The sequence below is a fragment of the Calonectris borealis genome, chromosome 1 (genome assembly GCF_964195595.1).
Source record: "Calonectris borealis chromosome 1, bCalBor7.hap1.2, whole genome shotgun sequence".
NCBI classification, from domain to species: Eukaryota; Metazoa; Chordata; class Aves; order Procellariiformes; family Procellariidae; genus Calonectris; species Calonectris borealis.
The window spans coordinates 163,057,880-163,070,071 of record NC_134312.1 but is presented as its reverse complement, the minus strand read 5'-3'; the positions used below and the strand labels follow the sequence as shown (position 1 = coordinate 163,070,071).

The window sequence follows — 12,192 nt, the reverse complement described above, 5'->3', positions numbered from 1 at the left end:
CATAAAGTCAGCTTAGTGACAAAGTAGCAGGAAAGATGTTACTCATAGGATGTCTATTCAAAAATCTGGCATTGGTACCTGGGAAATATGTATTTCAGGTCTTAATAGCAATTGTGGTTTCCCGCATAAAACAGGGGCAAAAATATTCTTTGATTCGAAAGAAAAAAAGGCTGAATTTACCAAAGGAACTGAGGAGCATCCAGATGTTCTCCAATAGTCATGGCAACACTAAGGAATTTGCCACATAGTGTTGGGATTAGCAAGGTATCGTTATTGCAATGTTAAGAAATTAATAAAATGTGATCCTCTAGTTTCATATTCTACATCTCCCTTCCTGTACTGGAATAGACAATGAACCTTAACAGGTCCCCATGTCACCCACAGTTTGGCTGGCCTCTATTATATCCTCCAGTAATTCTTCTAATTCAAGATTGTAGTATGTTAGATTACAATTTGCACCCTATTTGAAAGCTTACATTTATAACTTCTTCTGCAATGCGGTATCCAAGGTGTTATGTCACTGTAGATTTATTCACAAATATAAACATGTTTTCTTTGATGCTCTATTCCTTCCCTAGTTATTCCCAATATTCAGTGTGGATTTTTTTAACGATTGCTAAATCAATGTTATGGTAGTATGAACTGAAAATCTTGGTTTTGAGAAACAATAGTAATCTCAGAGCCCTTCATTGCCTAAAAAATGTTAGAATTTATTTCTTTTTTCTTATACTTATCACTTGATTCCATTTTACTGCTCTGTCATTCAATATCATGAGGTCGCTCTCAGATTTTCTGGGAGACTCTTCATCTTTACTCTCCTGAACAGTAACACCAGTGTGCTTTTTCACCTCACTGTTTACCCTCATTCCCAGATCATTTATGAAAAGGTTACAACAGCAAAGTCTTAAGCATAGAGTCCTGTGGAGTCTATTAAAAATGTCTTTGGAGCAAAAGTTATCCCAACCTAAGCTTTCTACAACTAACTCAGATTGTAAGCCTAACTTCTACGTGAAATGAATCAAAGCCCAACCACAGAATCACAGGGAAAGTCTGGATTAGGAAGGGACGTGTGGAGAGCCTCTAGTGTCCAACCTTTAGTTGAAGGACTCTGCCAAGCCAAGTCTGAATATTTTCAGTGAGAGAGATTCCACCACATGTCTGGCCAACGTAGTCCAGGGTGTAATTGTTCACATGGTGATTTTTTTTTCTTATAGCCAAACAGAAACCTGTGTCCATTGTGTCTTGTCCTGCCACTCCACATCCATATGAAGACAGTTGCCCCATCTTCCCTGTACCTACCCTTTATGCACTGAAGACTGATGAGATCTCCCCTGAGCCAGCTCTTTGTAAGCTGAACAAACCCAGTTCATTCAGCCTTTCTTTATTTGTCAAGTTCTCCAACCTTCTCAGCATCTAGGTGGACATCCACTGGACCCTTCTAACCCAAAGACTGGCAAAAAATTCATTGATAATCTTAATGCAGCACTGAAGGTGCACTACATCCAGCAGTAGGGAGAAACTTTCAAGGAAAAGAAAAAATAGAATGAGGACCAATGCCCTTCTGTAAGTAATTATCAGTAAACTGCCAATAAGAATGGCAAGTCTGTTAGGTTTAAACTGGGTTTTTACAGAAGAAGACATTAAAGTCATAGATGCCACCACACTTATCAGTAGAAAGTTTATGTGTAGATTAGATGCTGCTAAAGGGTGAAGTTATTCTTGAAATAACCAGTTTCTTGAACCAGTTGCTTATAAAAGTAAAATATGTATCACTTTTCAAGATGAGATAATGGACAGCTCATTAATTATGCTTTCAAAAGTGTACCATAAATTCTGTCAAGGTTGGAAAAAGTTCTACCACACAAAATTTAGAAATATAAGTAGGGAATGAAATAAAAACCAGTGCAGAAAATATAATAACTGTAAATTTTGAATATGAGGAGACACTTGAAAAAATATGTCAGGACTGACATGGTAAATATGAATTATAAATCAGTTGTGATGAAGAAGATAAGGAAATCAGATACATCAAGGGAATCGAGACAGTTTTCTGACTCAGACTTATGGGCCAAAAAAGGCCTCTGCAAAACAACACTAATGAGATCCAACTTTAAAAGTTTAATTAATTCCAGACACCACAATACCAGAGAGCTCTTTTAAAGGAAATAAAGAAAACAGCAAAAGACCTGAGGAAATCTCTTATGAAAACACAGTAAAAAAATTAGCATGGAAAGTGTGACCGAGAAAAGAATAGGACTGTTTAAGATGATATGAGGTAGCTTATTAGAAATAGTTGAGTGAAATTAAGCAGCAGAAAAAATACACCACATAACTGGATGAATATTCTAATAGTGATGTACAGTAGACAATGAAATAGCTTTCTTAAAAAAAATGGGAAGAACATAACTAAGCTATTTTAAAATTGGGCTGGACAGATCACTAGGGAATGTATACCGTGGGTAGTAACTCTGCATGGGCAGTGGAATGCCTGAAAAGATCTTTGAGGTTCTAACGTCTGTGACTGTACCAACACAATGCAAGCTATATACTCAGGAGATTTTTACTGAGAAAAGAATACATTAAATATGAAATTTCAGGATATGATTTGCTGTCTTTAACCATTTGAGCATATCTCATCAAAGAAGAGTCAGAAAGATGGACTTTTTTCAGTGTTCCAAATCCCACATATCTTGAAAGAACTATGCGTACTAGTCTTTGTTAATACAAATTTAAACAACAGACTATAGCAGGTAGGATACAGGCACGCATCAATAAGGGTTATTTTATTTACTAACAACATTTTCTGTGACTGATGATGAGACTATTTAAACATCTCTTGGCATATGGAAAAAGGAACAAGACAAAGATTTTATAAATGTATTGCATTTTATTAATTGATTCATGTCAGACATTCATACGGAATCCTCAACAACATTTGGCAATAACATTTGCTAAAAGTCCAGTTCAGAAGAACATCTTGCATTCAGCTCCCATAGGGTAGTGGAAGAATAATAATAATAGACAAGGATTACGATTTTGCATAGTCTTTGCTGCTTTCTTTTTGCATACATGAACAAAAATAAGATATAATCTAATAACAGTGCACTAAATTATTTAGAATTGCTCAAAGTTATAGAAAGACAAAGAAGCAAAATCATTTTAATATGGTCATTTTTTTCAATACATGGAAGAAAAATGTATGCTATGTGAAATGCTTAAAAAACGCTAGTGAATCTGCAGTTCACCCTACAAAATTCATTTTGTTGCTATCAGCTACAATAAGATGACAACTGCGTGTCAATAACTTTTTCATACATATATTGTACATGATATTAAACTGATTTCTTGAGCTTCTCTACATAAAAGAGACGGTTAAAGACAAACCCAGCAGGAGGGATAAAAAATTCTCCATTATTACAGAATTGGGTATGGAAAACTTTAGCTTATTCATACTGTTGACAATTCTTTTTTTCCTTTTTTGAGAGAAGAGTAAGTGATATTGTCATCAATCAGCATGGCTACATAGCTGATCAGAAATATCAAAAAACACATTATAATTCTTAAATCTGCAAATTCTTATAACTGAAATTAAACATAGATAATAAATAACTAGATCTGATTATCTAACATTTTTAAAGTTTGCCTTTTTAATTAATTGGTAATTTAATTAATTGGTAATTAACCTGGCAGGGACAATTCTGGATTCCAGTCCCTCCTGCAAGAACTTATGATGTACTTTCCATTGCATCAGCCTTTGGACATCACCTTACAAGCATAAGCCAGAAAATTGGATTCACCCCTTCATAACTGTGTGCCTTTAACGCTAAGTTAGAGACCAGTCTTTCTGCCCAGGTGAATAGCTAAGTATTCCATAGAAACAGCTTTGAAAGAAGAGGTATCAGGCACGTAAGAATAGCAGAGGTGGTTAGGGTGTTTTTCCAGCAAGTAAAATTTTGAGCCTCCTCACAGCAGGCAAAAAAATTGAAATTAATCTCCCACTTCGTGATTGTACTGTGTAAAGGTAGACACCTTCAGGACTGCATTCTTCTTCACTACTCCTTTGAAGAACTCCATGCTCTAGGAATAGCTACAGAAACGATAGGCTTAGAAGGGCTGAGAGGGTGAATGGATCCCTGTCAGACTGCCGTGAAGCATTATTAAGCTTTAGAAAGCATTTAAGGCTGACCTGAAGTTTGTGTAGGGTCCGACTTTTGCCTTATGCATTGCCAATGTTTTCTCAGAAAACAGCTCTGCCACACGGATCAGGATGGGATTCTGGCGCTGTGGCAGTTCACTAGGGGAATGCCCTTGAAGCAGCTCCTTTGAACCATAGCTTGGACCTCAAGACCATCCAGACTCTGCACCCAGACCTAGACCCTTCACCAAGTGTCCAGCTTAGACCTTGGGTCTTTCCAGCTGCTAGTCTCCTCCTACTCGCCAGGTAGTCCAGCTTGATGTTGCTAGCAGGACATCATGCACACAAACACACAGAATATGCTGCACACCCACACTATTATTCTCAACCAGAAAATAGTTAGGAATAGAGTTTAATAAGAATATAGAGTAGATTGCAGTGATCAGGCAGCCAACAAGTTTGCTGACTAGCAGTGCTTCCACATGAATGGCCTTTTTCATATGTCCTCTTCTCCCCATTTTCCCGTGCTTGTTCCCCAGCTCACCTTAATCCATTCCTTTCTTTGCCCGTGTTTTCTCCCATGTAAACAACCCAGGTACTTTTTCCCCATTGCTCCCGGTTTTGCTAACTGTCAGTGAAACCCTGCCATTCTTCATGGCGCTAACTGTGACTTTTGTTCAGCTGCCTAATCTGTTACTTGTTACCTCCAGGAAAATCTCATGCCACGTCCAGCAGTTTCTCATGTTTTACTCACTTACCTAAACCTCAGGCAATGACTAGTCATTTGCCTGCATACCTTAACGGATAGGCTTAACTGGATATTGATAACTGAATATCCAAATAAGGAATATTGAGATCCCCTTTACACAGGTGCAAACATGAGTTTTAAGAAAAGTATCTTCCCCTCACAAAAAAAGAGCTGGATGTAGAGAATTATAACATTATTGTGCCAATACATATGTGGAGCTTAATGATAGTCAGAGAGGAAATCTGTCAATTAAGCCTCATCAGAATAGAACCGTACAGTGTTTTCATATGAATAATAATGTGAAAAGGGGACTGTGGACCCTAAGAAAAACCTCAATTTTGGCACCACTGCCATGCCTTATGCTGATTTCCTGAGAAAAAAGTCCTTAGCACCTCATTAAACATGGAGTTTTACTTTCCTCTTGAATTTTTTTAGTAAATCATAATCTAGCAGTAAAAGTTTTGGCAGAGTATTAGAGAGATGTATTTCCACTGTGATTATATTTCTAAAAAGTCAATGCGTACCCATATTTCACTTTTCAATTTTTATTTTTTATTTTGTTTCATTAATTTACCATCTAATGCTCTAAAGATTTTATGACCACTATTTATATTTAGTGTCATGATGGAAAACTCACTGAGTTTTGCCTACAAGACGTAGTAAATACAACCCAAACTCCCGCCTCCCCTTGCCCTTGGTCAGAAGGTTGGGAAGCTACTAAATGAGCACTGCTTTGAAGCCCAGCATATTAACAGTTATATCCTTTTCCAAAAAAGTCATTGCCACTCACACAGTCATAGTCAACTACAATAAGTTGCTCAGTCTGGTTACAACTGATTTGTCTCTCTTCTTCTGCAATCCATGGACTTGTCCATAGACTAATCCTTTGAAGCTTCCCAAATAAAAATTTATCCTTACATTCTTTCACAAGCAACTATGTGAACAAGCACTTCACAGTTCTTCACAAATAAGTGCTAGACCACATCTATGGACTAGAATAAATAAAAACCTCCTGATGGGAAATTTAAGATAAGATCTTCCTCCCTTCCTTTCCCAAAACAAAATATACCTTAAGATTTTGTGAAGGACATGCAATTTAGTATTTTACCATTCTTTGTCTCACTGAAGAAACAGTGTTTTCAGAGACTTCATCCACAGATGCTTTTCTGCATTTCCCTGGGGAAAGCTCAGCCAGTGCTGTAATCTCACTGATAATTTAAAAGCAGAAGAACAACAAAGTGTGTGTGAAAGGAAAAACTGGTGTTACAGCCAAACTAACACAGTCTCAAAAAATGCCTTCCCTTATCAGCTCCCTGAGTCGTTCCTATCAGAGCTTCCTTACATGTTCTTGATGATAGAAAGGTGGCAAAAAAAAGGAGGCACTGATCATTTTTACAGGAACTTCATATTTCAGTCTAGTTTTGGGGTTTTTTTCAATTGTCAGATGTCTCATAAATCAGTGTCCTTGTCCCTGTTCCTTTTGTTTCAATCTGGGATTTACTAGGAAGCTTTCTGGAAATCTGTCCTGAAGGAAATGAAACATAAACAGGAAGACATCATTTTTGGTATCAAGATAAGCCAAAAAGGCAGTGGTTTGATGCAGTTCCTGGCAAAGAGAGGCAGATTCTTGTCTATTTATGTTATTAGTTGTCATGGTTTAACCCCAGCCAGCAACTAAGCCCCACACAGCCGCTCACTCGCTCACTCCCCGCCAGTGGGATGGGGGAGAGAATCTGAAGAGTAAAAATGAAAAAACTCGTGGGTTGAGATAAAGACAGTTTAATAGGGAAAGCAAAAGCTGCGCACGCAAGCAAAGCAAACCAAGGAATTCCTTCACTCCTTCCCATCGGCAGGCAGGTGTTCAGCCATCTCCAGGAAAGCAGCCATCTCCATCACATCTAACGGTGACTTGGGAAGACAAACGCCATCACTCCGAACATCCCCCCTTTCCTTCGACTTTCCCCAGCTTTATATGCTGAGCATGACGTCATATGGTATGGAGTATTCCTTTGGTAGTCGGGGTCAGCTGTCCCAGCTGTGTCCCCTCCCAGCTTCTTGTGCACCCCCAGCCTCCTCGCTGGTGGGGTGGGGTGAGAAGCAGAAAAGGCCTTGGCTCTGTGTAAGCACTGCTCAGCAAGAACTAAAACATCCCTGTGCTATCAACACTGTTTCCAGCACAAATCCAAACCATGGATAGCTCCATACTAGCTACTCTGAAGAAAATTAACTCTACCCCAGCCAAGACCAGCATATTAGTCTATCCAGTAGTTTGCCTGGAGATGATCAGGGTTCACAAAATGTCATCGTATCTTGAAATTCACAAATGGCTTCTGAAATTTTAAGTTATACAATAAATCATTTAGCATGGTGATCAGCTTTTTCTTGTGCATCTCATTAAAATGGGACCTATAAAACTCTAAAAAAAAAAAAATCGGTGAAGTAAACCAAAAATTTCTGCAGGATTTCTTTCTTATATATTGCTTAAAATGAAACAATGTCCTTCTAAGAGCCACTGTCAAATATCTATGGTATTTCTTGGTGTGGACAAGAAAATATAAAGCAGTTAAACAGAGCTACTCTGCTCAGCCAGCTGAGACATTTCCCTCTGGGACTCCACCCTGGGACTCCAGTAGACTTGTTTTTATTACTGCATCAGGAAGGTCCCCACTCCTGTTTTGAGCAACGTGCGTCTAGCAGAACAAGTTGAGAGCAGTGGCACTGACAGTGAATCTAGTGTGCCATATGCTCTGACTTTCTCAGGACTGTTTTGCAAGCCCATGTCCTCAAGTGAGCAATTAGTCATGTTTATTGTTTCCGAGTTGCTAACAAACCCGCAAGGCAAGAATGACTTGCCTAAACTGAGTTCCTGATCCACTAACCCAGCAGCTAGATGCCAGCTTTTTGCCAAGTGCTGTAGTATATGGAGAGGGAAGACATGTACTTAGCTTAAGCAAAGCAGATTTTGAAAAATGCAAAAGAGGTAAGAATAAAGAACATATGAACAACGCAGTCCAATTGTATTAACAACATAAAAAAACAGGTAGTCAATTAATCAATCAGTTTTCAGATTTTTATAGCACAAACAATAATTAAGCTCCCAATATCTACTATTTGAGCTGATTGAGAAATTATGAAACCCACACAGCATCCCACTAAACTGAATTAGGCTTTCTTTGAGTTCAAGGGTCTGTTCTTCAGAATTAAGATTCAAGACTGAGGCATATAGATTTTCTTAACTTCATTTTGAAAGCTTTCCAGCTTCTCCTGTAATAATATTCATAACATTTTTAGGAGAAAAAAGAGACTTGGGACAACAGTGTTGTGTTTGTTGTTACATGATTATAGATTTGAAGAGCTACAGTCTGGGAAGGACCATTACATCATTTTGACTGTCCTGTCAAAAATCTCAGATTGCTAAATTTCATCTGATTTTCACTATATTCAACCTAACAGCTTTTATTTCATTCAATTGCATAGGATACCTGGTGTGTATATATTCTATGTGTTCATATAGAATTGTGCAAATGAATAATAAGGTTTAGCGCTGCAGTGAGGGTTAGGGTTGGCAAACAAGAGGATGCAACCTAATGAGCTGAGGAAATATTTTCCAAGGGAGGAATTCATCTTAAGACAACATATTGTGGGGTTTTTTTTTTCCTAGAGATCAATGTTAAGGGTAGGAAATTCAGTCTGAATTTTAATCTGAGGGCTAACTCAAAGAATCAGTAGATAGAAGCTAGTTAACTACAGTAGTGATTATGTTCCCAAGGGGCCTGCACACTCACAATAATATGACTGCCTTGCTCTTCAAGGCTTCTCTCAGTCTAGAGCTGTCAGATATCATATGGATAGGTTTGACTTAATATTAGAGACAACATGATGGTTAGAGAAAGGGTAAAAGGAAAAGTTCAGGCAGACAGAGGCTAATAAAATAATTTTGGCGTTCATAGAAGTGGCACTTGCTCATCCTCTTTTGCTCGACTGAGCAGGAGACAGGAGGAACCCAGCAGGCCAGTCACTGCTATATCAGCCATGGCCCCACACCTACTGAAACTGAAGAAGATAAAATGAGTCCTCAAACAACTTTAGTTTTCCATTTGTGCAAGAGCTCATCTGAACTGTGCAATTGCCCAAGACTTCTAGTCTGAGCTGAGCCCTAAAATGAGCCTTGACTGGAAGCACAACTTGTATCAGCCTCAGAAATAGTGTTGCAGGAGGAACCTGTTTTACCTTAGCCCTTCAAGCCTCTCTCATCCCAGCATTTAATCCATTTCTCAGACTCTGCCTCTTCAGATATGTCCTTGTATAGGCCTCTAGTTTAACACTAGTCCTGTCCCACATTCTAGCTCCAAAACAAAAATAGAGACTGCTGATATAAAGATGTACCTGTCATCAATAAAGGTGTGGATATTTCAAATTAATCTTTTGTCTTAACCCATTGGTCCCTAGCTATATCCCTATAGGGCTAACTACATAAAAGATTGCAGAGCTCCAACGTCAAGTGATACTGTTGGCTCACAGCCTCACTGTTTCAGGCTAGCTTCTCTGCAGATTTGTGTTGTGAATAGCTGCCTGGAGTGGTCCAGAGTCATTCCAAGCCAGAGGAGGAGATAACAATTAAAGAATATGGACAACCCAAGAACTACTGCTTGATTTTGCTCTCTATTCTTTTTTTTTTTTCTTTTCTTTCCCTTTTTTTTTTTTAGCATAAAGCTATAGTCCATGAGATTGAAACTTGACTCTAACCTTAACTTGAACCCAAGCTCTTGAACCCACCATCAGACCTATACCATACTACATCAAACAAGGAAGCTCAACATAGCAAAAAAGCTCAGAGAGACCTTTGGCAGCCAGGAATTACCCACATTTCTCAGCCTCTGCCCACTTCCAGTACAAAGACTAAGGAAAGACTAAGTCTATGGATAGTGTTAAGGTTCAGAAAACAGATGCTGAGGAACTAAAGGATGTTTTTTCTCAAGATACAAACTCTCTAAGCCAGGAACAGATCTTTAGTTTGCATCTCCTAGAATTATTAATTTTGAAGGCATTTTGCTTGAGGAAAGGCTGCTCTTACAAATAAAGCTGTGGTTCTTCTTCAGTTAAGAATGATGCACTTTTCTCTTCTGCCATGTAGCGGAGATTCCAGTTCAAGATTTGATTCAGAACTAGTGCCCCATGCCATCAGAAGAAACAGGAAGTAGACTCAAGCCACCACCCATTCTCATGAAGGGGCTCCAGCAATTACCTACTTACTGAACTCTACTTCAACAGAGTCCCTTATCCGAAACATGTACTTGAGCTTAGCACTAGGCTTGTCCAACCTGCTAGTTCCCAAACTAAAGAGGCATCTGTCCTTGACTTAAGCTGTGGGCTACTCCTACCAAAAAAAAACACAAAAAAAAAATTCATGACTGTTTTATGCATTAACCTTAATCTTAACCTTAATCCTAACCCTAATCCTGAACTAAACACCAAAATCCAGCCACCAAGACCTAACAATGCCTAGTGCTGGTTGTGGTAGATAGGATTTAGGCTGATCGCATTGCTCACAAAGTGCTAAGGCATAAATGTTTTATACAAGTCATTCCGAACGCGCGAGGAAGAAGATACTTTATACTAGTCCACATTTACAAATTCTCTTTGCATGTGGAAAAATTGCTAACTTATTTTAGGAATCTTTAAGTGTATACGTGTGCATGTGTATATGTGTGTGTGTATCTTTGTGTGTATGAAAACTGTTTTTTGTTTCCTCTATCAGAGCTAGGTGCTGTTTTCACCGAGTTTCCCACTGGAAACTGTTTAAACTAAAGAATTTTAAAATAATGTACAGTCAAAATAACACCTCTGTTTGAAACCAAATTCCTATCATCTCACCATTTCTCACAGTTAGCTACAAGTGCTATACGCCCCATTCCAAATAACTGGCATTACACTCTTTCCAGCCTAAAAGTATCGTGAAATATTAGACCCGAATTTGCAAAAGTGCTTAGGTACTACATACAAGGTAATTTCAGTTTCAGTGGTATTTTTAGGCATGCATTGACTGCATATAAACAACGTATTGTAGCCCTCAGATCAGGCTGTGCATGGGAGTCTGTGTCTTAACTGTGAGACACCAGCCTCTTCTTCCCATACATCCACGCACATGTGCTTCTGTGGGGAAGGAGAAGATGGCCATGTAGGCTGGAAAGAAGCCCCAGCCAAGTGAGGAGCTAACACTGCCATTGGGGCTATGGGGTGCTCCATGCCTTCTCCACATAGCTGCCGTGGGACTGGTGCTTACAACAGTAAAGCACGCGTGGGGTCTGTTTTGGAAGGAAGTCTGGTTAGTACCTTTTGGAGCCTAAGTCTCAGCAATAAAGAAGAGAGCATGTGAAGATTTTTGTTTATTACATTAAAATTGCAAGTGGCATCTGTTTAAAGCTAATTAGACGCTGAAAATTTTAAATGCTAACATATGAGACAAGGATCAAATATGATGTTCAAAGGTATAGCATAAAACCAGTTTATCGCGTGGCTATTGCCACAGAAATTGTGATGAATCTGTGTGTGTAGACAAACATATGTGATATATGGCAAAACCTTTTTTACTGTTATTAATTTCTGATTAGTTGCTTGGATTTTACTTGTTAATGAACACAAATAGATAATATTATTTTGGAGAGGGACTCCAATGTAAATTAAGCAAACAAGTTTTTAAAATCCAAAACATACAAAGAATATATTTTTCTGCATACCACTTTCAACCGTGTTTTGAAAATGTAGCAAGGCAAACATGGTTTATACCTATACGCTATGGCAGAAATCCAATATTCATCTGCTGTTCATATTGCAAGAAAATGAGATCATTAAGGTCAGAAAGAACAGCTGCTTTAATTATAACACCCTGATATATCATATCAAAGTTTTCATCATCTCACACAAACTCAAAGAACATACCCCAGGGATTCATTTCTATCATCCTGCTTTTTCTCGGGAAGGAGACTACATAATACACTCCAGAGCACTGGCTGCTTCGAGTGGTGCAATGCTGTGTAAAATAATTTTACCCCAAGCTCGATAATTCTATGGCAACTATTATTAATCTAACTTTTGCAGTCTTTATTCCTCTTTCTGTGATGGCAGTGGCAGGGCAAGATATTTTTGACAGCTGGGAAGCTGTCCTGCAGATCTCATGGTCCCGCTGCCACACGTCCCCTCGGGCTTCTGCTCGGGAGCGCTCGGTACCCACACGTCTGGCTGGCAATGCTGGTCTGCCTGAGGCACCCAAAGGTATCCCTTCTTTAAGGGAATGGCTGCTTTGTGTTTT

The 12,192-nt window shown here is 38.7% G+C and overlaps 1 protein-coding gene across 1 annotated transcript in view; it reads left to right on the top strand.

Annotated features, from left to right (window-relative positions):
• GPC6 (glypican 6) overlaps window positions 1-12,192 on the top strand; it is a 786,226-nt gene that overhangs the window by 700,465 nt on the left and 73,569 nt on the right. The window lies entirely within an intron of this gene.